This window comes from Rousettus aegyptiacus, unplaced genomic scaffold (assembly GCF_014176215.1).
Source record: "Rousettus aegyptiacus isolate mRouAeg1 unplaced genomic scaffold, mRouAeg1.p scaffold_m13_p_7, whole genome shotgun sequence".
Classification (NCBI taxonomy): domain Eukaryota; kingdom Metazoa; phylum Chordata; class Mammalia; order Chiroptera; family Pteropodidae; genus Rousettus; species Rousettus aegyptiacus.
The window spans coordinates 88,354,569-88,377,351 of NW_023416310.1; the positions used below are offsets into that span (position 1 = coordinate 88,354,569).

Here is a 22,783-nt window from a genome sequence, read left to right on the forward strand (position 1 = left end):
AGTATTGTGTTTGGGAGGCGTGGAAATCTAATCAGATTTTCTGACTCATGAGACTGAGCAGCTCCAAATACGATTTTTCTGAGCATCTCTCTGGAGCGGCTGATTGGGCCAGTGGTGAGATGGTGTCAGCCTGGCGTCGAGAGCAGGTGGGGCAGAGGAGAGAGAGCAATCAGTGGGAAACCCAGGGAGCAGGGACCTCATTGTAGCCTGCTGACTGCTTTTTACCGTTTTCTGAGCTTTGTGGTAGTAAACTCTGAAGCAGGGCTCATTCTGGAGGAATGGCCAATAGCCAATGCTGTTAGTAACAGAGAATGGAATTTAAATTCTTTTATGTTGTAAGGATGCCTGGGGAGTTAGAATGTAATATACATTTCAGCAGGTGATCTAATTCATTCCCAAACCTGGTGCTGCTGTAAGTGCAGAGCCCATTATCTGCTGCAAGAAGGGGGGGGAGGGGGGTCGACAGACATACATTGCCTTGTCAGGACCAAGTGCTGCAGAGTGCTGGCAGGCTCCTTTCCATGTTAGTTTACGTGCGCAGTTAAGTTTCCTCAGCTTGGCCCGAACCCCACGGATACTTTCAAATCAGTGGCTGCTATCGGGCTCAAATGTATATCATAAGAAAGAGTGCCTTCTCAGCTGCGTTTTCTGTTTCTGAACGTTCCGGTTTTTAAGAATAGGAGTTGCCTTCAAGGGCGGTGTTGTGTTGTGGGTTGGAATAGTGCGACGGCTCATTTTACAACGAACCCACCTACACACTGAAGGGGCCGTGCCAGTCTTCAGATTGGCACGTTCCTTTTCATTAGGCCGTGTCATTTAGAGGCCACGAGTTCTACAGAGGTATTCAGGGGCTACTATAAAGTGGGGAGAGAAGAACGAGAAAGGTCAAATCGGACGGGAAGCCTCTGACTCCCTCCAGCGTACCCTCTGGGCCACATTGTAGTCACAGCAGTTCGACTGCTTTCATTCCTTCGCTGTATTGTGGCCCCTCACAAGGTTTTCTGTAAAAAACAAACAACAAAAAACAAACAAACCAGGATGCTGCGCAAGGGGCCTGGATGAGTGGAATCATTTTATGTCGCCGCTAGTGATCTTTGATGGTGCTTTCTGTCTTGTCTGGGTCTAGCTCAAATCCTAGGTGCGCTGAGGCGGAGTGTAAGGCACATTGCAGAGGGGGTCGGGAGACTGGGCCCTGTTCCCGCCCTCTGCTACCACGACCTTGAAGAAACCCCTTTCTCCACTTGACTCTCCCCCGGTGATGCTAGGCGTCATTTTTTGATGGCGACTTCAGGTGTATGATTTTGGCATAGTTAAGCGTGGCTTTGGTTTATGAGTAATTCCTAGTACCTACTGTAAAACTATTCATTTCTGAAAAGTTATGGGTTTCTGGTATTCCCCCACCACTGAGGGTGTGTGAGCTGTTGGATAACATAGTGATTTTAGTAACAGAGGCTATTTTTTTTTTTTAAATGGAATGTTACATGGAAGCTTTTATCTCTAGCACCAGAAGGTGGAGCTGCTGTGTTTGGAAGGCGGGTTCAAGGAGCCAGAGTCCCAGTTATTCTTTCTTTCCTTCTGATTCCCTCAGTGGTCCACGAGGCGTCCTTGTGGGGAGCCTGGAATATGCTTTGGGGATGACAGCTGGATGGTTTCCAGGGTCACTTCTAGTTATGATGTTCTATGAATCTACAAGGCAGCTCATTGGGATCAGCTGAGCACAATGCCATTAGAATGTCTGCCTTAATCAGGATCTTTGGAAGGTCTCTCATGTGTTACCTTTTCCAGGTGGTACTTTAAGAGACAGAATGAGGAAAGGGTTGTTTTTCTGGGGATGTCTAAATTTCTTTTCTTTGGGGGATAGTTTTGCTAGATACATACAATTCTTTTAGCACTTGAAGTATATCATGCCACTGCCTTCTAGTCTCCATGGTTTCTATGATCAAATCAGCAGTAATTCTTACTGGAGATCATTTGCATATGATCGGTTTCTTTTGCTGCTTTTAAGAGTCTGTCTTTTATTTTTGACAGTTTAGTTATGTGCCTGAGCTTGTATTTCTGAGTTTATCCTTCTTGGAGTTTATTGAACTTCTTAGATATATTTTTAAGCATTATGTCTTCAAATGTATCCAATGTCTGGGCTTCCTCAAGGATACTCTTTGTTGAATACTCTTTCTTCAACATAGTATATGGGCTACAGTTTTTTGTATCTCTATATGTCCAATTTAAAAGGAAAAACAAAAGTATGAGACATTTAAAACAAATGTGGCAACTCTGGAAACCAGGTTCTCCCCTGCGTCCAGGGTTTGTTGTTGTTTATTTGTTTAGTGACTTTACTGAATTCTCTGCTCAGGTAAATTAGTTGTCAGCTAATAATTGAATAGAGATTTCCTTAAATTCTTGGAACTGGTAAGTCTTCCAGTCGTTGCTGAGGAGCTCAGTGTACATGCTGGGGCACACTAATACTCTGCCAGCAGTTAACAACCTCAACTTAGCCTTCTGCTTCTCCTGCTAAAACTCAAAGGTGGACAGAGGTGAGAGCTTACAGCCTTCTTTGGTGCTTCTTGAGGATTCATGTAGCCCTCAGCATGCACACAGCCCTATGGGCAGATGCATGACTGTCTAGATTCTGTAGAATATGTCAGTACCTTTAAAGTCCCCTTTGGACATCTCATTCCCCAGATTTTCTTTTAAGTGTTTTGGTTAGCCTATCATTTCCCCCAACTCTTATCCACTGCCTCAAACTTAGAGCTCCATTTATGTCAAATAAAGATAGCCTTGCTAAGTAAGGTCCTCCAGGAAATCACCAAGCAGGTCAAATAATGGCAAATTCTCTAATAATGGGATTTTGAAAGAGTTCCAGTGTCATTCTCCTCCCTCTAGTGGTTGCTGGGCTACTGGTTATCACCAAGATGGCAGGCTGTTGGCTTTCAAGGCTGATGTCGTACTGGGGACAGTATGCAAACAGGACAAGTTCAAATGCCATAATGCTCACCGTTCTTATATGAACATTTCTAGAGTTTCTATAAGACTTTAATTTTCAGAGGTCTGAAAAAGTCGATTCTGACCATTTATGCCAGTGTTTTGTTGCTTTTGTGGAGGAGAGGACTTTCAGACATCCTTACTCTGCCATTTTCACGGATGTCCTTCTTTCATTGTGTGAGCACGATGATGATGGAATCGCCGTCACTAAGGGCTGGAACTCTAATCACTATGGGATCGACAGCATGATACAGGAGGTGGCCGTTTGCAAAGGAAATGTTCGAAAATAAGATTATGGAGGAGTGCGGTTATTGTTGCTCGTGTGATCTAGGGAATGAGGAAGAGAAAAAGACGTTGGGGAACTAAAAGGCCAAGGGGCTGCAAAATCCCCTCCGGTGAATTTTTACTTTGCTAAAAATTAATCCAGAAGAAAGGTTAAACAGGGAAAGAGAGTGAACAGACTCGTCTGACAAATGAATTAAGGAGGAAATACCATGTATTTGAGCACAATAATGTAAAATTCAGGTAGGGGGTTTAGGTAGAAGAAACAGGAAATCCGGAAGTAGCAATAAAGAGCAGGGAGGACACTTTCGTGACCTCAGGCTTCTGGGAGGAGGTCTGGTGTGGGGAGAAGCCTTCGGAGGGAGCAGCATCCTCGGGAGCGATCCAGGCTCCTACTGGAGTAAGAAGGTGATGAACAGTTCTCTCTTTTATCAGTTAGAGTTGACATACAATATTCATTTCTGATGTACAACATAGTGATTAAAACAGTAAGTAATATAACATAACTTGCAAAGTGACCACCCCAAGAAGTCTAGCACCCATCTGCCACCACACACAGTTAATACAATATTACTGACTATATTCCCTATGCTGTACTTTACATCCTTATGACTTTTTGTAACTGGCAAGTTGTTCTTCTTAACCCCTTCTCACCCAGACCCCCAACCTTCCTCCATCTGGCAGCCATCAGTTTGTCCTCTGTATCTACAAGTTTGTTTCTGTTTTGTTTGTTTTTAAGATGCCATACAAATGAATTCATATGATATTTGTCTTTCTCTGCCTAACTTAGCATAATGCCTGCTGGGTCCATCCATGTTGTCACAAATGGCAAGATTTCCTTCTTTTTATGGCTGAGTAATATTCCATTGTATATAATGTACCACTTCATCTATTGATGGGTAATCAGGTTGCTTCCATATCTTGGTATTGTAAATAATACAGTGAACATAGGAGTGCGAGTTGGCTGTGTCTTTTCAAATTAGTGTTTTAGGCCACCTTATTTTTTTCTTTTAAATCGCTGATTCTGTGCTTCATCTAACCTACTGTTGCTTCCCTCTAGTGTAGTCTTCATTTCTGAGTTCATCATCTAGTCTTCCCTTAAGCTTATTGAGCATCCTTATGACCAGTGTTTTGAACTCTGCATCTGGTAGATTGCTTGTCTCCATTCTGCTTAGTGTTTTTTCCTGGAGTTTTGTCCCGTGCTCTCATTTGGGACATCTTTGTCTCCCCATTTTGGCTGCCTCCTTGCGTTCGTTTCTATGTATTAGGTAGAGCTGCTCCATCCCCAGTCTTGGAAGACTGGCTTTATGTAGTCGGTACCCTGTGGGGCCCAGGGGCACAGTCTCCCTGTTCATCCCAGTTGGGTGCTCCAGTGGTGTCCCTCCTGTTGTAGTTGAGTCTTGATTGCCATGTCAGCAGGTGGGACTGACCCTCAGGCTAGCTGGTTGTGTCTACAGTGGACAAGCTGTTATGTGGGGGCTGATTCCACAGAGAGTCTCCTCTTTGGTGCATTGTTCATGGAGGTAGGTGGTACTCCGGCATGGTCTGCAGCCTTTCAGGAGGGACTCCAGTGCCCAGCTCAGGGCCTCCTTGCGGTAGCAGAAAGTAAGCTGCAGTTGGTTGCTGCTTGTGTTGGCCTTGATGCTTGGGAGAGGCTGTGCTGTGAACCTAGGCCAGCCACCACTTCTGCAGGGCTTGTAGCTGCTTAGTCGAGGCTATGTTCCAGGCTGACACTTGTCTCAGCTTATGCTCGGCTCGGGACCACCTAATGGGAGTTATAATGCAAGGTGAGATCAGTCGCTGCATGGGGCTGCTTAGCAAGAGGTACAGGACACACTGAGGGCAGCCGCTGCTCGTTTGGGGTCTGTGGACCTTTGAGAGATTTTAGGAAAGTCCGCAGCAGGAGCTGAGGTAGTCTGCTTGTGTGGGAAAGCCACTGGAAGAGGTTGGGTAAACAGCGTCAGCCAGGTTCACAGAGAGCTCAGACTTGGTGCCTGCAGATGGCAGGGACACTTAACAAGGGAACAGTGGCACCTGCCAGCACTTCTTTCCCAGGAGAGAGCTGCCCCTTCAGTCCTCGCCCTGAAGCTGCGCAGTTTATCTCCTCTCCCTGTGTCTCTGGCAGCTTTCAAGTTGCTGCCCTGCGCTGCAGCCCAGAGAGAGTGAGTCTGTGCACAGCCCCGTCGAGCGAACGCCCGCATCTCCAGCAGCCAGCCGTCAGGGGGACTCCTCGTCCCATCACTGGCGCCCCAGGCTGAGAAGCCAGGACCCCTCACTCCTCAGTGGGGATGTCCACAGCTGAGGTATCCCTCCTGAGTCTTAATCACCACACCATGGGTGTGGGACCTGCCCTGTCTGCCTCTCCTACCATGTGGCTTCTTTAGATCCTCAAAGGACTTCTGTTCAGCTGGTTGTCAATGCTGGTCCTTTAGTTGTCCTATCGATGTGGTCTTAGGAGGAGGTGAGCACAGTATCTGCCTTCTCTGTCCTCTTGACTGGATTTCAGCATTTCTTGAAGACACTGAAGGTTTGGGGAGTCTGTGGGAGAAACCCAGAGGACATAGTTAGGTGGGGGCAGGATCTGAGGGAGATGTAGGCAGAGCTGGGGTCAGTGACACTGGTACACAGAGTCACGGGGGTGTTAGAGTCTGGAGGAGGAATGGGTTCCCAAGACTCCCGGGCCGCCCTTTTATTTCTGTGTCTGGATTCAGCACTAGGCTCGATGATAATATCTTTACTGACCATCACCCCAGCTGTGAGCTCTCCTTTCTCTGAACTAGCCTTATAATCAGCACTTCTTTTTGTATCTTCTCAATGTCAGATCAAACTTCTGAGGTGCAGAGGGCAGCATCAGGCAGGCGATCGCTTACACTTATTACGTCTCACCACCTGGCCCAGGTTGCCTCCTCCACTGTTATCATACAGCACACGCTGTTCCAGTGAATGATAGAGTCACGTGCGTACCCCAGGTCTTGACGAAGCCTCAAGAATTGATAGAACTACAGGATCATACCTTGTAAGTGCTGCAGTCATCATTCCCCACTTAGGGTGGCTGTGGCACGGGTACTGTGCCGTAAGGGTGAGTCTCAGTGTCCCAGCTCTAACTCCGTTCCTTTCTCTTCCTGTTTAGAAAGGATATCGTAGTAAGAGGGGCATGATTTCAGCGATAACCTTGCATCCATGCTAATGTATAAATCACTTTGAAATTTCAGTACTTTATGCAAGAGCCCATCTCACAATTGTTTGACAACATCAGTATCACAAGCGCACACTGAGAGCTACTGCCCGTGAAAAGTTTAGGGGATAGGTCAGAGTGCCTACAGATGATGCTTTGCATTTGTGACCTGTTCTGGTTGGTACCAGTAACCTAAAGTCTCTAGGTAGTAAATTGCACGCAGTTCTTTATTCAATTAAAGATTTTTCTTCTATTACAGTCGCTATGCAGACTCATCGGGTGTGTATTCTGCTTTCACCACTTAAAATTATTATGATGATTTGGCAAGTTAATTTCTATCCTCAGTTTGCACATCTTTTAAAATAAGCATAATAAGATACACCATAGGTTTACTGTGAGGATTGAGTGAGCCAATACTTACAAAGTGCTTAGTACCGTGTAAGTGCTCAGTGTCAGGTGGTATAAATATGACTATAGTCAGGTCATTTTATGATATAGATGCTGTCTCCATATGTCACCAAGATGTATTTCATAAGCAACAGTGTACGTTTTAAGTTGCTCTATTTGGAAATGGAGGGGTTTTCAGAATCTTCCATAGTGTCTTTTTGAGCTCTCTCTTTTCCCCAAGCATTATTGAGATATAATTGACATATGACGTTAGATCCCAGAACTCATTTATCTTATAACGGAAAGTTTTTGCCCTCTGACCAACATCTTTGGTCTCTCCTAACGAACAGAAACGTGACTTACCTTGATCCTCATTACCGCTGTTATTAGTGACATTTAGCTGGCGCCGTTCTAAGCACTTTGTGTGTACTAAGTTACTGAATCACCCTCTCAAGTAGTAATATTACCTTCATTTTGCAGATGAGAAAAAAAAATGAAGCACAAGATAACTTAGGAACTTATTCAAAGTGCTCGCAGGTGCCAGAGGTAGAACCCACACCCAAGTCTTCGGGACCGCGCACACCCCCGTACTCTGCTCATCAGGCAAGTAGAATACAAACATTATAACGAGGTTACAGCTACTGTTCCTAATACTAATCCGGGCAGCACGCCAGCCCGTTTAGAAGGTGACTGTACAGCTGCGATGTTATTTCTGCCACTCTCTGGGTAACGCCTACTGAGACTCACCTACTTACTCATTCAACAGAAGTCACTCAGCAATATTTCCAGCACTGGTCTAAGCTCTGGAATATAGCAGTTAACAGACAAAATCTCTGCTTTTAAGAAACCTGCATCCTATCTTAGTTGAGGGGAACAGACAGAACACAAAATAAGTAAATTACATATTATATTAGAGGACAGTATATGGTATATGGAGAAAACAATGCAGGAAATAGATTGTGTGTATATTTGGGGGAAGGCCAATTTTAAATAAAGTAAAGTAAATAGAGAAGTTGTCACTGAAAAGGGGTCATTCGAGCAAAGACCTGAAGGAGGAAATGGGAGCAATTCATATAGTATCTGGAGAAAGAGCATTCCCAGCAAACAGCTGTCATGCCTCAGAGTGACTCAGAGGTGAGACCACAGGTTTGGAGGCGGAATGGGACCTGTCACGTAGGTCCTTTGTAGGGACTTCGTGTTTTCTGAGTTAGATGGGGAGCCACTGAAGGGTTTTAAGTGGAGAAGTGACATGCTTTGACAAGTTTAAAGTATTAGATGACTCATGTATTGAGACTAGGATCCAGGGGTAAGGGTGAAAGCAGCAAGGCATCGAGGAGGCAATTTTTAGGTAAAATCTGATGCTGACGTGGCTAATGCTAGTATCAGTGCCAGTGGAGAGCACTAGCAAGACTGTAGGTATTTACCGAAGATGGAGCCAGCAGAATTACTTGGAGGAACAGATGTGGAACAGAAGAGAAGCAGGAGTCACTGATGACTTCATGGTTTTGGCTTGAGCACCTGGGAGGATGGAGTTGCCATCAACTGAGATGTGGATAATTAATTACAGATGGATCAGGTTTAGGAAAGAATTGGGGGGTGGGTGTTACCAGACAATTTTGAGATATGCTGAGTTCAGATGGCTATTGGCATTCAAATGAAGATAGATATATTGGGAGGGTTTTATGCTAGAGGTACAAATTCTAGAGTCATCTGCAGGGAGTGAATGTAGACAGAAAAGAGAAGCTGTCTTAGGAATAAGTTTTACATTACTTCATAAAAATTTCAGGGAGATGAAGAGAAACCAGCAAAGGAAAATGTGAAGGAACAAGAAAACCAGGAGGGCATTTTGGCAGGCAAATGTGGAAAACGTCGCACGATAGGAGAAGTAATCAGTGCCACGTGCTGCAAGGTACAGGTGACTGTCAGAGGAACAGAGTCGAAAGTGTTGGGAGAAGAGCCTAATTAAAATGTGTTCAGGATAGAATTAGAGACAATAAGTATAAACGAGTCTCTTAAGTAGTTTTGTTATAAAAGAGCAGAGAGATGGGGTGATAACTGGAAGGGAAAGTGAAGTCAGTGGAGGTTCTCCGAGATCGGAGAAACTTCAGCACTGCACGTGCTGATGGGGACGGTCCAGCAGGGAAAGGAGACGGTGGGGGCGGGGAACTGCTGGAGCTGTGTCTTCACAGGCAAGAGGGGTGGGGTCTAGTGAGGGTGCTGGTTTTCTATAGAGGTACAGATGGCTCGTATCAGGGAAGGAGATCTAGGTTCTGGAGTAGACTTTCTGGGGACAAATCTCAGCCCAGACATGCCCTCACTGGATATTTTTAAGTTTTGTCCTTCCTCAACCTCGAAAGATACTCAGCACAAGGCTCAATTAGCTGCTGTTGTTACAGGACAAAATAAAGCTTAGCAATTTTGCTAACGACAAAAGAGAAACTTTAAGCAGACTTCCTGGATTAGTTGACTACAGCATGTTTTTCGAAAACTTGAGTTAATACGCCTCCCTCCGCCATATTTTCCAATGGCACACTGAGATTTGTGTATTTTGCACACACTTCGCCTTGCACATGACACGGACTGCTCAGGAAGGTAATTATCCCAGCAAACTAAGCTGCGTGAAAAGATAAACTGCTTAGTGGATTAAAATTGCATATTTTATATAACCCAATGGCACAAACGTCCTCGTTCCGTGCCTCATGAATCTCTCCAGGACATCCTCTGCCACTGCCTCGGAGCTTTCCCATCATAACATCCCTTTCTCTGGTGGTGGTGAAACAGATTCCGAAAACATCTCCTCTGCCACCACTGTCTCCAGGAGATGAGCTACAATGGCACCCACCTCGCCAAGACAGAAGGGCTGTGACAGTTTAGTAGACTGGAAAAATAATGGAGAGAAAGCCAACAACTCTTCCCTCCCTCTGGGGAAAGCAGTGGGGTTTCATTAAGGGCTCTGCTGCTTAGGAGCAGCTGGCTGTTCTTACAAGGGCTTTCTTACCGGCAACCCTTTTGGACCAGTATTAGTAAAAGAGCCAAGCAGCTTTGCGAGCTAAGTCAGAGCCATTTGCCGCTGGAGCGGCCTTTCTGGCTGAGCCAAACCTGTAATGTCACTGCCTTGATGCTGGCCCTGGTGGTTGTGAATAAAAATGGGAGAATCATTTGGGGAGCAGTGTGCTGATTAGATTGTCTATAGGGATGTCAGACAGACCTACAGGAGGAAATGGACTTCCGTGAGGCCAGAAAGACTGAAGTTAGAAAGGAAGAAAAATGGAGGAGCTTAAGGCAGCCACTGAAGGTCTGAGGTCCGTCCCCTGAAACTCTTAAGAAGACACTATGCATTCCTCGCCCAGAATGAATAGATTTTCACCTTCCTGCAGGCTGGGAATGCAAGGTACTGGGCCCGATGTTCCTTTCAGTTCTAGGATTCTCTACTGTACAGCTCTGACAGCCGAGGCGTTTCCCACCAAGCCCATGACATACCCAGCTCCACTGTAAGCACTGGCGACACCTGAAGGGTAGTCCTCCAGATTTCACATTTTTACCCTTTTCTTTCCCCTTTCTATTGACTTGAGGTCTATTTCCTGGCCCTCATTTCATTTCAGCGCCTACAATGAGTGACACAACGTAGGTACTCGATGAATACTGACTAAATGCTAAAGTCTTGGCATAAACTCAGTGATTTTGTTATAAAAACCAATACCTGTAAAATTCCAAAACTACATTATGAGTTCACATATCTGTTCCCTGCTATCTAGACTGGAAATGTCCATGATTCTTGTCTCCCCGAGTACAGAGTGTCTACACCCCTCCCTACTCAGAACAGAGCCTTGCACATCACAGGTAGCAAGTGAGTACTGAGTGACCAGCTGAGTTCTCTAAGTGTCCTGGAGGGAGGAGAGTGTGCAAATGAGAAGGAAGAACCCAGAGGAGTCATTGGATGAGAGCGTGTCTTCAGACTCTACATGTTTCAATGCCTGTACATGACAATCAGCATTGTCTAAAAGACCTAACCCTTTACGTTTGCTGGGCACCTCCTCGTCCTCTGACTTGTATCGCTCTGACCCACACATTCAACACGTCCACGTAGTCATCACTGAGCTCCATAAAATGAACTGTCAGACTCGTATGGCATGAGAAGGGGGCATCCAAGATCACTCCGAATTTGCGAGCTGATTGGAAGAGCGATGATACAGGGATCTGGGTTAGTGGCACTAGAAATGGTGTCCCCCGGGCTGCCAGATAAGCTGCAGTTGTCATTTGGGAAAAGGGAGTTGTTCTGTTCTAGAAGGAAGAGTTAAGTGGTGGAATTTATAAGAACACAAACCTACAGTAATTGAAGGCTGCTTTGTAATCTAGGGAGCTCTTCCAAGGAATTGCTCAAAAAGGTCTAAGTGACTGTCAAGAATATCAAAGAAAGGATTTCTGAGTTGGAGAAGAGATCAGTTAAGCCTTTAAGATTCCTTTCAACTGGAAAAGGCAAGTGTTCAAGACATATACACACGAATCTGTGATGATTATAATATTTCTAATAATGTATTAAGTGCTTAGTATGTGCCAGGCACTATGCTAGCCTTTACATTAATTAACACCATCCTTATGACAGCCTTACGAGAGCTAAGGACTATTCTTATACTCATTTTGAAGATGAGGCAAGTAAGTTCAGGTAACTTCTGCGAGGTTCCCTAGTAGGGAAGAATCAGAGCTGAGAGGCAAACCCAGGTAGCCTGACTCCAGAGCCTGCATCAGTTCCTCTGAGTAGTGATGCTCTTTTAAATTAGAAAACTCAAAAGACTTGTCTGAGAGTAGGAGCTAGTTAGTCGTGGAGTGGGGGTAAAGCCTTCTAGAAACAGGGAACATCACGTGGCACTGAAAGAATAGGTGCTTCCGAAGAACCAGAGGAGATTGAAGAAGAGAGAGAGATTCACAGTAAGCCCAGAGTTCTAGGTTGGCTCAGGACACACAGGCTGTAGGTTAAGGACTTTGGGTTATAATCTAGTGAAGTGGGAAGGAGGGAAATCATTAGTTCGCATTTCCCAAGGTTCTTAGAAGGCTGTTGTGATTTAGGGGTGGTTAGTGTCGCATAACCAAGCAAAAACTGAGTAGTACTACAAGAATTAGTTATAGAAAGACTACAAAGATAAATAGAAAAGGGCGATGTAGGCTTAAAAGGAACAGCACTTGCAAAGACTCTGAGGAGGTCAAGGCTATGATATGTTGCAGATCGTAAAAGGCTGAAGTTTCCTAAGCAAAGGAGAGCGTGGCCGAAGAGGAAACCGAAGAATTAGTCTAGGGTCAGATCACGTAGGGCCTTATAGGTAGTCTCAGAATTTTAGATCTAATCCTTGGGGTATCCGAAAGCCGAGGGTCGACAAGTAATGCATGTGAAAGTGATAGTTTTATTCTGAAAGCTCTGCGATATTAACAGATATGTTATTTACACACCTCACAGTAAAAACGAACCTTTTTACCCCAGAACATTGAAAGTCGCTAGTATTATAACTCTTCACTCCTAAACTGCTCAGCATAAGTAAAAGGTATTCTCCTAGATAAGCATGACAGTGTTATCACATTTCAAAAAATTAACTGTTTGAAATTTTTGTTTTGTGGGAATAAATGACTGAGACGTAAAAAATAAGCCCCAACTATAGCAAACGCTTTCATTTGACCCAAGCATCTTAGAGCTATAAGGTTCCACCAAAACCATGTAATTTTCAGGCGCTTGCTCTTAAGGAGAAGACACATGTCACAAGCTATTGATTTACCACTTACAGGTCTGGGCCTAGAAATGATGTTTCTGGGCCCTACCTCAGTCTGGCACCATCATCTCTGTGGACCATGGGGGAAGCTTGAGGCTTCAGCCTTGTTTTTCAAAGGCAACCAGGGAATCGACAGGCCAAGTTCTACCAAGACCACCGCCTCTCCAGCTAGCCTGCATTTTAACGTGTCAGTCGGAGCGGAGCGCTCCGTCAACACACTGCTCCTCTGTCAGCATTCCAGAGGGCTTCGGGCGGCATGGCTACCACCCTGGCATCCATCCTCGCTCTGCAACAAGAGGCTGGACCCAGACGTGATGTAGGGTCCTGGACCCAGTCACGGGGCACTGTTCAAGGCCAGTGTTTTATCCACAGCCCCAATGGGAATATTGCTTATGACAGTTTAATACAGTTGCAGTATTATAGCAATTTATTTTCAGACACCTGCGCCAATCAATGCCCTCTCTTTCCACTTCTCTAAGTGCCATGGCGAGATATGTTTACATGAGCCCTGAGAAAGCCCCATAGTACAGGAAAAAGAGGGAAAATCTACCATTGCTATATTACCTACAAGTTTCAGTAGATGTCAGTTTAACAGAATAAATAAACAAACGTATGTATAGTTCAAAATACGCATTGGCTTATAGCTTCCCTGTCTTCTGGTACTCAGAGAATGTATTGAAAACAACTTAATTGGGGATTGTGGACCGCGCCTGCCCCCCCGTCATCTCTTCTCATAGTCTTTTAAAACTACAGACCTACATTTCTAACTCCTCAAGGGCCAATACCCAGCACTTGTGTTCAAATGTTATTTGAACATCTTTTCCATGTGAATGTCCTATAACAGCATCAAATTCAGGAGGCCACTATTTGATTTTGAGCACAATAACTGAATTCACTCTGACTCCCCATCAAGTTCAGAAACAGTGGAGAAGAAACACCAAGGAGGAAGATGAAGCCAAACATTCTAGCATATTCCTGTAGAAACAGCCCTGGGGCTGATTCCAAAATGAGATTTCTAACCCCCTCATCCATCCCAAATTATATTTAACCACCCAGTCCCATGCCAAGGAGCACATGCACTGCAGTCTGCTTCACCAACTCTCACGTGCTTGGGTGACGTCGGGCCTGAGCCTGCCTGCCACAGAAGTGTCATGTTAGCAATAGACATGCGCGCGCAGACCTTAAGACAACAAATCAAGAAGGGAGGTGAGCTAAGCATTGCCCAAGTTTCTATTTCCATAAGCGGTAAAATGATTTTCTTTTTGAAGGGAGAAAATACGGAGGGAGACAAGGACAGGAACTTTTCTCCCTAACACATCCTCAATTTCCTAATTTAAAAGCCCACAGGAATCTAGGGAAATGGAGAAAAGAAAATGCCCTCTCTTCCGGCCCCAAATAGAACTCCCAAACATGTCCTGAAAACTGGTCCCAATTCACGTATTTCCTCTCTTAATATTGTCAGCCATTACCCCAACCTTAGGGCCAGAAACCTGGAAGTTCAACTTCAACCCTCATCTCTCCCTCGGCCCCACATATCCAGTGAATTACCGGGCCTTAGAGAACTTTTCCTCTAAAATTTTCTTGATGTCTGCTGTTACAAAATCCCTGGCAGCCTCTGGCCAACCGAATCGGCACCTCCCCCCACTCCCCGCTCCACCGCTGTGTAGTTCGGAGAGTGGGCACTGAGTCAGAGTGCGCGGGTCCACGGCCTGGTTCCATCTTTTACCAGCCAGGTGACCTGACCTTAAAGTTATTTAAGCTAAGTCTGTTTTCTTATCTTTAAATGAAAAAAAAAAAAAATTATAATATGATCATGGTGAGGATTAAAAGACATAATGCAAATAAAATTCTTAGAATAATGCCAGACAAGTAATTATTTTATAAAAATAATCTCAGAAATTTCAAGCACTATTATCAGGATCTATAAACTATGTACATGCATGTTTTGACTATGGAGAAAAGTATAAAATGATAAATACCTAGCTATTAGCGTTGGCTATCTAAGAGGTACAGTCAGAGAGTGGACATTATCCACTTTTCTTAACACATGAATGTCCAGTTTGATTTTTACAATGAGCATGCACTTTTTTCCAGTTAAGGAAAGTCTCCAAAACAACCTTCTAGAATTCTTTTAATGTTTGTGTTTTTAAGGTTACCAGATTCTGAGATTTACAAGTATTAATCCCCTACTCAAAATCTTTGCCTACGGAATGAAATCCTAATACATTAGTAGGTTTACACATAAGCCTTCCTAATCCAGCATCTCCATTTGCTCTTCTAATATCTCCTCCGGCTTACTATTTCCATTTCGATCTTCACGCATAGTCTTTCCCTTCACGATGTAGGACATCTTTCCCCTCTAGCATTCCCTCGTTCTTCATGCCACAGTGGAGTGCTGCTTCCTCTGCCATAACTGTCCTCCCCTAATTCTAGGCTGCACGGTGTCCTTTTTCTTTTACCATGAGAAGATGCAAAATCCTGCCAGTCTTTTTAGGCCTCCTCCTGCTGATTTCTATTCTTCTTTACCTTACCTATTCTAATTTATGGCCGTAAATGACACTGTGGTTTGGGTGCTACTCTGAGTTAGATTCCAAGCCTTTACAGACACACCCCAGTGCTACTCACAAGACCTTCCCCACTTAGCCATGTTCCTGTCTGGACTCCTGCAGATTAAGTCTGTTATGAATCTTACTGCTGGTCATATCAGATTGATCACCTGAATAAATCGAAGCTAGTCCATGACTTCAAGGACATTGTAATCTAATTATTTTTCTAAATGTGAATATGATTTTGCTTGTAAAATATCACCATACTACATATAATCAATGGCCAGTATGGTTGTTGTAGTAAATTTTTTTCCTGGGAAATCAATAAGGAAAGAGAGAAGAATGTGTGTGTGTTGTGATAAAAAGACAGTATTGCCTTATTTCCAATATCTGTTTTCAAATTTCAGTTTTCTTTTGCAAATAAAAATATAATTTTCAGAAACCAAGAGCCAAATATTAATGAAGTTACATTTACTGTTCTTTTTTCCCCCTCTTATGGTCAGTGCTATATGGGTCCTGTTTAAGAATTCTTTGCTATATACCCATCTCGAGGTCATGAAGCTATTATCCTACATATTATCTTCTAGAATCATGGTTGTTTTATTTTTTATATTTAGGTCTATGGTCAATCAAAAATAGATTTTTGTTTATGATTTAAGTTAGGGGATGAATCTTTATTTTTTAAGAAAATTGTACTGGTATCATTTAGCGACGAGAGTATCTTTTTTTCTACTACATAGCAGTGGCACCTTTTTTTATAAATCAGGTCACTGTATATTTATATCCATTTGTGTCAGGATTCTATAGGCAATTCCATTTGTCTATTCATCTATCTGGAATCAATACCATTCTTTGTTAATTCCTGTTGCCAGATAATTAGTCTTGAATCTGGCAGTAAAGCCTCTTTGACTATGCTGTTATTCATAATCAGACTGGCAATTTCCACTAAAAAAATTCCTGCTACAATTTTTATTGGGATTAAACATGGAGAATAGCAGTAAAATATTAGTCATTTAATTCATGAGCATTAACTACCTTTCCTCATTTGTTATTTTCTCTCAGTAATGTTTTGTAGTTTTCCAAGGAGTTCTGTGCATCTTTCATTAGATTTATTACTAGATAGTTAATATTTCAGGATTCTAATTTAAATGGTTTTGAAAATTTATTTTCTAAATGTTGCTTCTGTATAAAATTGCAAGTGACTTTCATATCCACCTGCTTTGTTAGATTCATTTAATTCTAACATGTTATCTGAAGATATATTTAATACTTTTAACTTATATACATGAACACTATTATAATCTACATACGTAAGTTGGTTATGTAAAAATACTGTCAGTTTTGCTTCTTTTCCAATCCTTATACTTGTTATTTTTCCCCCCTCCTCACTGCACTGGATAGAAATTTAAGCACATGCTGCAAAAAAGGTATAATGTCAGACATTTCTATGTAGTTTCCAGCCATGGAAACTTGTTGCCAACAGAGTTGAAGAGACTCTCAGTAAGTGAAGAGGCATTCCAAGTTCATGGGTTGGAGGACTGAATGTTTTTAGGATGACAATTCCACCCAAACTGATCTATAGGTTCTGTACAATTCCTATCAAAATCCCAGGAGGCTTTTTTTGGGGGGGAGGGGGTGGGGGTGGTGGAAATTAACAAGTTGACTCTAATGGATATGTGGAAAGATAAAGCACCTAGAATAACCAAAACAATCATGGGGAGAAAAAACCCAACAAATTAAAAAGCTAACGTTACCTGATTTTTAAACTTACTATAAAGGTACAGTAATCGAGACAATATAGTATTGACTTAAGGATAAATATAGATCAAAAGAACAGGAAGAACAGTCAAGAAATAAATCCTATATTATGGTCATATCAAGGCAATTCGAAGTGGAAAGGACAGTCTTTTAAACAAACGATGCTGGGACAATTGGGTATCCATATGCAAACACAGGCCCTGAATTTATACAATACACAAAACCTAAGATGTATCATATGCCTAAATGTGAGAGCTACAAATAAAAACTTCTAAAAGAGAGCAGAGGAGAAACTCTTTGGGACCTTAGATTAGGCAAAGATTTCTTAGATATAACAATAAAGCATAGCCATAAAAGAAAAAAAAAAAGATGAATTGGATTTGTTCAAAATTAAAGCCTTTGCTCTTCAAAATATACCATTAATAAAAAGAAAAGCCAAAGAGTGGGAGAACAAACATAATTTGCAAATTACATATCTAATGAATGACTTCTTTCCAGAATATATAAAGAACTCTTACAACTCAATGATAATTAAATTTTAAACACCACAAGTTTAGAGTAGAAATTTCATTAAAGAAAATGTACAAAGGCTAGAAGCACAAGGAAAGATGTTTAATATTATTAATCATTAGAGAAATTCAAATTAAACCACGACGAGATACAACACCCTTACTAGCAGGGCTAAATCAAAGAGATTGACAATACCAAGTGTTGACAAGGATGTGCAGAAACTAAAACCCTCATGCATTGCTGGTAGGAATGTAAAAGAATACAGGCATTGTTGCTGTAAATAGATAGGAAGTGCCTTAAAATGTTACCCATATGACCCAGAAATTCTACTTCTAGATATCTTACCCAAATAAATGAAGACAGATGTTTCCACAAAGACTTATACAGGAGTATTCTTGCAGCACTATTTATAATAGCCAAAGAGTAGAAATGACCCAGATGTCCATCAACTGATAAATGGATAAATAAAATCCACACAATGAACTATTCATTTATAAAAAAGAAACAATCTACTGATTCATGCTTAAATATGGATGAACCTCAAAACCTTATGCCAAAGGAAAGAAGCCAGACATAAGAGACCACATACTGTATAATTTCATTTTATAAAAATTCTAGAGGACAAATCCATAGAGACAAAACACAGACTAGTGGTTGTCTGGGTCAGGAGTAGGGATAACTGAAAACAAGCAGAGGGAATTGTTTAGGGTGATGGATTATAGTGATGGCTGTGCAACCTCGTTTATTATAAACCATGAAGTGTACACTTATAATGGATCGATTTCATGTTATATAAATTGTACCTGAAGGAAGCTGGGGGAAAAAAAGCCTCACCAAGAGTGATACCGAATCATATCCACTAGTTCAAAATAGGCGATATTAAGGAGAGAGAATCTGACTAGTTTCCTGGGGAAGGTGGCACTGACTGGGAGTAACAGAATGTTTCCGGGCTGCTGTTGACGTCCCACTCTTGCCCTGGGTGGGGATCACACAGGTACATCCTCTTGGTAAAAGTTATTCAAATGGTCGACTTAAAATGTGTGGGCAACCCCTAAATATAATAAATGCTTCACAAAATAAACAAATAGGAAGCTGTGACCCATTTTAGAAGAAGGGATCCTGTTGTGATCTATTTTGGAATTTCCTCAAACTATCGTTTCTGCTTTTATTTAGGGATCTTTATTAAAAAGATTGATGAAATCATAGGTTAAAAGCAAATCCAGCCAGCCCATCCTCCAAACCACCCTGGGTTTTTTCATGTGTCAGAGAGCGAGCATCAATTTCAAACAAACCTGGCTCTTAAGTAAAACCTAGGCTGCTCCTACATTACAAAGACTTATGTTCTGTATCAGTGTAGATATATTTGGTGTCTGTTAAGAACACAAATTCATAATTTTCCCCCTCTTGGAATACCATTAATAGTGGCAGTTTTTCCACAGTGACATTTAGAAATCCTGGTTCTATCCAGCACTTTAAGATGCCCTTGCCCTTCATAACGCCGTGTACTGAACATAGGGCGAGTGGTGGCAGCAGCCACTGGGAATAATGAAAAGAATGCCAGACTATGATTTGCAACGATGGGTCCCATTAGGAACTGTCTAGGGGCCTGGACACGTAACACAGTCCTCATGATGCTACATTTCTCCCCAAACTGGAAGTCATCAGTCTAACTTTCCCTAAGTCATCGGAGTGTTGGGAATGCCAAATGAGATAAAGGTTTTCAGGATGCTCCCCCAGGCATTCAGTGTCATCCAAGGCCACTTCTTGGTATTATTAACAGCAGCAAATAAACAAGTTAGAATTTTTAACTTGCTTTCAGTTGTGCAGCTTTTAAAATTGAGGTTATAATGAGTTCCTTGAAAAGTGCCTTATCTGCAAATATTATGTTTCTCGATTTGGTATAGAAATGGGTTCTCTAATGATCTGCATACCAAGCTTGAATTTGATATGATCCCAGTGGCAGCGAAATGCTGCAGAGGAGATTAGAGACGAACGCAGACGTCCTCACCGTATTTCCACAACCAACGCACCTAAGATGGACAACAGACATCATGTCCAGCGATGATGCTCCACAGGCTGACAATGGGCAGGAGTGTTAAGAATACATCTTCCTACAGGATGTGACTAGATGCTTTGAGGGTCAAGGAATTAGTGGTTAGAGGCCCTGCCCCACCCTCACGGAAGATTCTTACAGTTCGTTCTTGGGACTGAGAACGACGGCAGCAATAATAATGATGATAACAACTAACATTCCTCAGATGCTATAAGCCAGACATTATGCTCAACACTCTACTTGCATTTACTCCAAATAAGCCTCCTACACAGAAACTAAAAAGATTTTTTTTGTAAGGTCAATTAGAACATGTCACTCCAGTGCATAAAACGCTGTCGGGGACTGCCCCTGCAAAGACAGTAAAATCATCCTGGACCTCACTCTGTCCCCGCCTGTGTCCCTGGAGTCCCACTGGCTAGATCTTTAAGTCACAATGGCTCGAAGCTTTTTCCTTTGCTCTTCCTTTTTCTAGGAAAGTCCTCATTCCTGATTATCATGAAATGGGATGCCTTTGCTTCTACCTTGACGGCATCACTGCAGAAAGGCCTTTCCTGACCATCCCCTCTGAAATACTCAAAAGGATTGCATTACTTGCCCATGGATACGAAGGGAGTAAAAGTGACCATCTGAATCTCAACCTTCCAAAGCAGGGGTCAAAAGAAGAGATCATTGAAAGAATCAGAGTAGAGGTTTATCTTTATCTGAGAAAGCAATTTAAATAGAAAACTCTAGGCTTCAAATTGAAGCAAACATTCTTCTTCACTCTGAGTTGGGTTTCTTTTTTCTATTTAGTCCAGAAATAACTAAAATTAATAAATTAAAGAAGGCCACATTTCAGAGTGGCACAAAGGGAGAAAGTTACGAAGAAGATCAAAGTGAAAGAGATTTTAGATCTTATACCTGCCTTTAGGAGACCTTCATTATTCCTCCTCATTAAAGTAATTGTTGGTCTAACGCCAGATCTTTCCATCAAACAGGCCCAACGAGACAGTGGAAACTGAATAAACATACTGCCTAATAATAAGTAATAGAAGCAAAAGGTGAAATTTCCACTTAGAGATAGCTGTTCCTTGTTGAAATTTCCCAGAGGCCAAGGGTTACCCAGCTGAGATAATTGCTAATTAAGGTTGGACAGTCCAGGCAAGAAGCCAGACCAGCACCCCAATGTTAACAGTGGGTCAGCCATTCATTAGAATTCTGGCTCCTGAGTAAATGCCACCGAATGATTAACTCATTCATCCTCAGGCCTTTCTAGGGGAGACCCTAGTTCGGCAGATGAAGCTACAGCCCAGTAATTCTACGATTCCTCTCCTTGACACAGACTTTTTTGAGAAAAGTTTCATGACCCGCTCTATTTCACTTTCTTCCTAGCAGCCTCATTCAGCTTCTGGTTCACTTGGTAATGACGAATGAGCGTGCTCCCTTCTTTGCTAAAGGCATAGCGTGGTTAATTTAATACTTTCCTCTGTATCCTTACCTACGTATAGGAACATTCAGGTAAGAGTGCTGTGGACCACAAAAGCATAATGCAAATCGTAAGCACTTACTTAGAGAGTAACTCGAGAGGCAGTAAAGTCAGAGTGCATGGGCTCACAGCCCAGCTGCACCGCTAAGCCTGTGCCACACCTTGGTAAAGGTACTTAATCTCTATTACTTTCCGATCCCTCATCTATAAGAGGAGGGAAATAATGCTATTTATCTCAATGGGTGGTTGAAAATTAAATAACTTATGCAAAAAGAAGTTAAACATCTACTGAGTCTCTAATAAATGTTTCTAGAATGAACCTATTAAAGAACTAGTAGGAACATTAGACTACAAACATCAGCCTCTTGCCACATCTGGCTTTTCCCATTGACTAGGAAGATCCCCATTCTCCTAGACAGAGCAGAGTTCGGAGAAGCAGAAGCAGATCCTGCTAGCCTGGAGAAGACTCAGTCTGATAATAAACCTCATTATGATCTTTGGGAAAAGGGACTTTTTATCGAATGATGGAAGAATAATAGCAACTACTACTATTGAGCATTTTGTGTGTGCCAGGCACTGTTCTGTGCACTTTACATATGTGCCATCACCGAATCCTTCTAAAACCCGACAGAGTCAGTACCACTTAAGTGGCAGAGACAGTGTTGTGCGACTCCAGAGCTCACTCTAAATTCTCACCTAGTCAATCCCCATGCTTGTGCACTGAATGCCATTTCCTCTCACCATGTCAGGGACGTCACTCCTGCAATTTGAGGCATTCTCTAATACACCACCAAGTTTTTTTTCCTCTCTCTCTTTACTGAGTTTTTCCCATCAGATCATAAATGTGACATTTTCCCCATCTTCAAAAGCAAAATAATAACAAAATAATTCATTTACCCTACTTTCCTCTCCAGGTGCCTCCCCATTTCTCTGCTTCTCTTCACAGCATAACTCCTGGAAGGACTTCTGCAATCATCACTCTTTCTAAAGCCTCTCCTCCAATTTTCTCTTGAATCCACTCCAGTTAGACTTTCACCCACCATCATAGTAACTTTTCTGAGATCACCATTGCTCTGTACGTGTTGCTAAATCCAGTGTTCCATTCTCCTTCCCCGTCTTAGTTATCAGTAGCATTAGGTATAAAATCAGATCCTCCTTGATACACTTTCTTTGCTTGGTTTCACTGTCCTGGTTTTGGCTCTACCCCTACCATCTTAATCCCCTACACTGCTTTCTCCTCTTCTCCTCAACCTCTAAATGTTCCAGTAAGCCATGTCTCCATCCTTTTCTTCTTTGCTGATCTCATCTATTTTGAGTACATAAATACCACCTATATGTTGATGACTACCAAATGTATATCCCCTGTCCAGAACCCTTTCCCAAATGTAAACACTTAAATAATTGCAGCTCTTAAAATGTTGGCATGCCAGACCCTGGCATTGTTTCTTTACATTCAGGATGCTGGCAATTTTGTGCACTCCATGTTGATGGCTTCCGGGGCAAGCAGATTTCTTATGCAATCATCACATTATGCTACTAATGCCCATATGGCCATTTTCCATGGTTTTAAGCTTGTGGTAAAGACCATTCATGAAGCAAGAGGTTAGAGAAATCCTAGACTAGTGAAGAGAGGAAAACACAAATCCATTTGCTCAGTTTCACACCATAGGTGACTTTTTTTTACCCCTTTTACTTGATGGCTCCATTATACCTATGATGGATGGTGAAGAATTGAGAGAAACCAGTCATTACTATTCATAGTAAATGTCCTATTAGCATTGGAACATTTCTATCATCTTTGTGTAATAATATATTGTTTTAATGACTCTTTCATTCATTTAATAGTCATTATTATTTCTGTCCTCCAGAAGA

The 22,783-nt window shown here is 42.4% G+C and overlaps 1 long non-coding RNA gene across 2 annotated transcripts in view; it reads right to left on the bottom strand.

Annotated features, from left to right (window-relative positions):
* The window catches only part of LOC118605107, a 46,306-nt gene that overhangs the window by 12,088 nt on the left and 11,435 nt on the right, over window positions 1–22,783 (bottom strand). For both annotated transcript variants that reach the window (XR_004951916.1, XR_004951915.1), the window contains exons 2-3: window positions 6,275–6,383; window positions 5,630–5,799 (exon numbers count right to left, since the gene is read on the bottom strand). This is a non-coding gene — a long non-coding RNA (uncharacterized LOC118605107). The remainder of the gene's footprint in view (window positions 1–5,629; window positions 5,800–6,274; window positions 6,384–22,783) is intronic.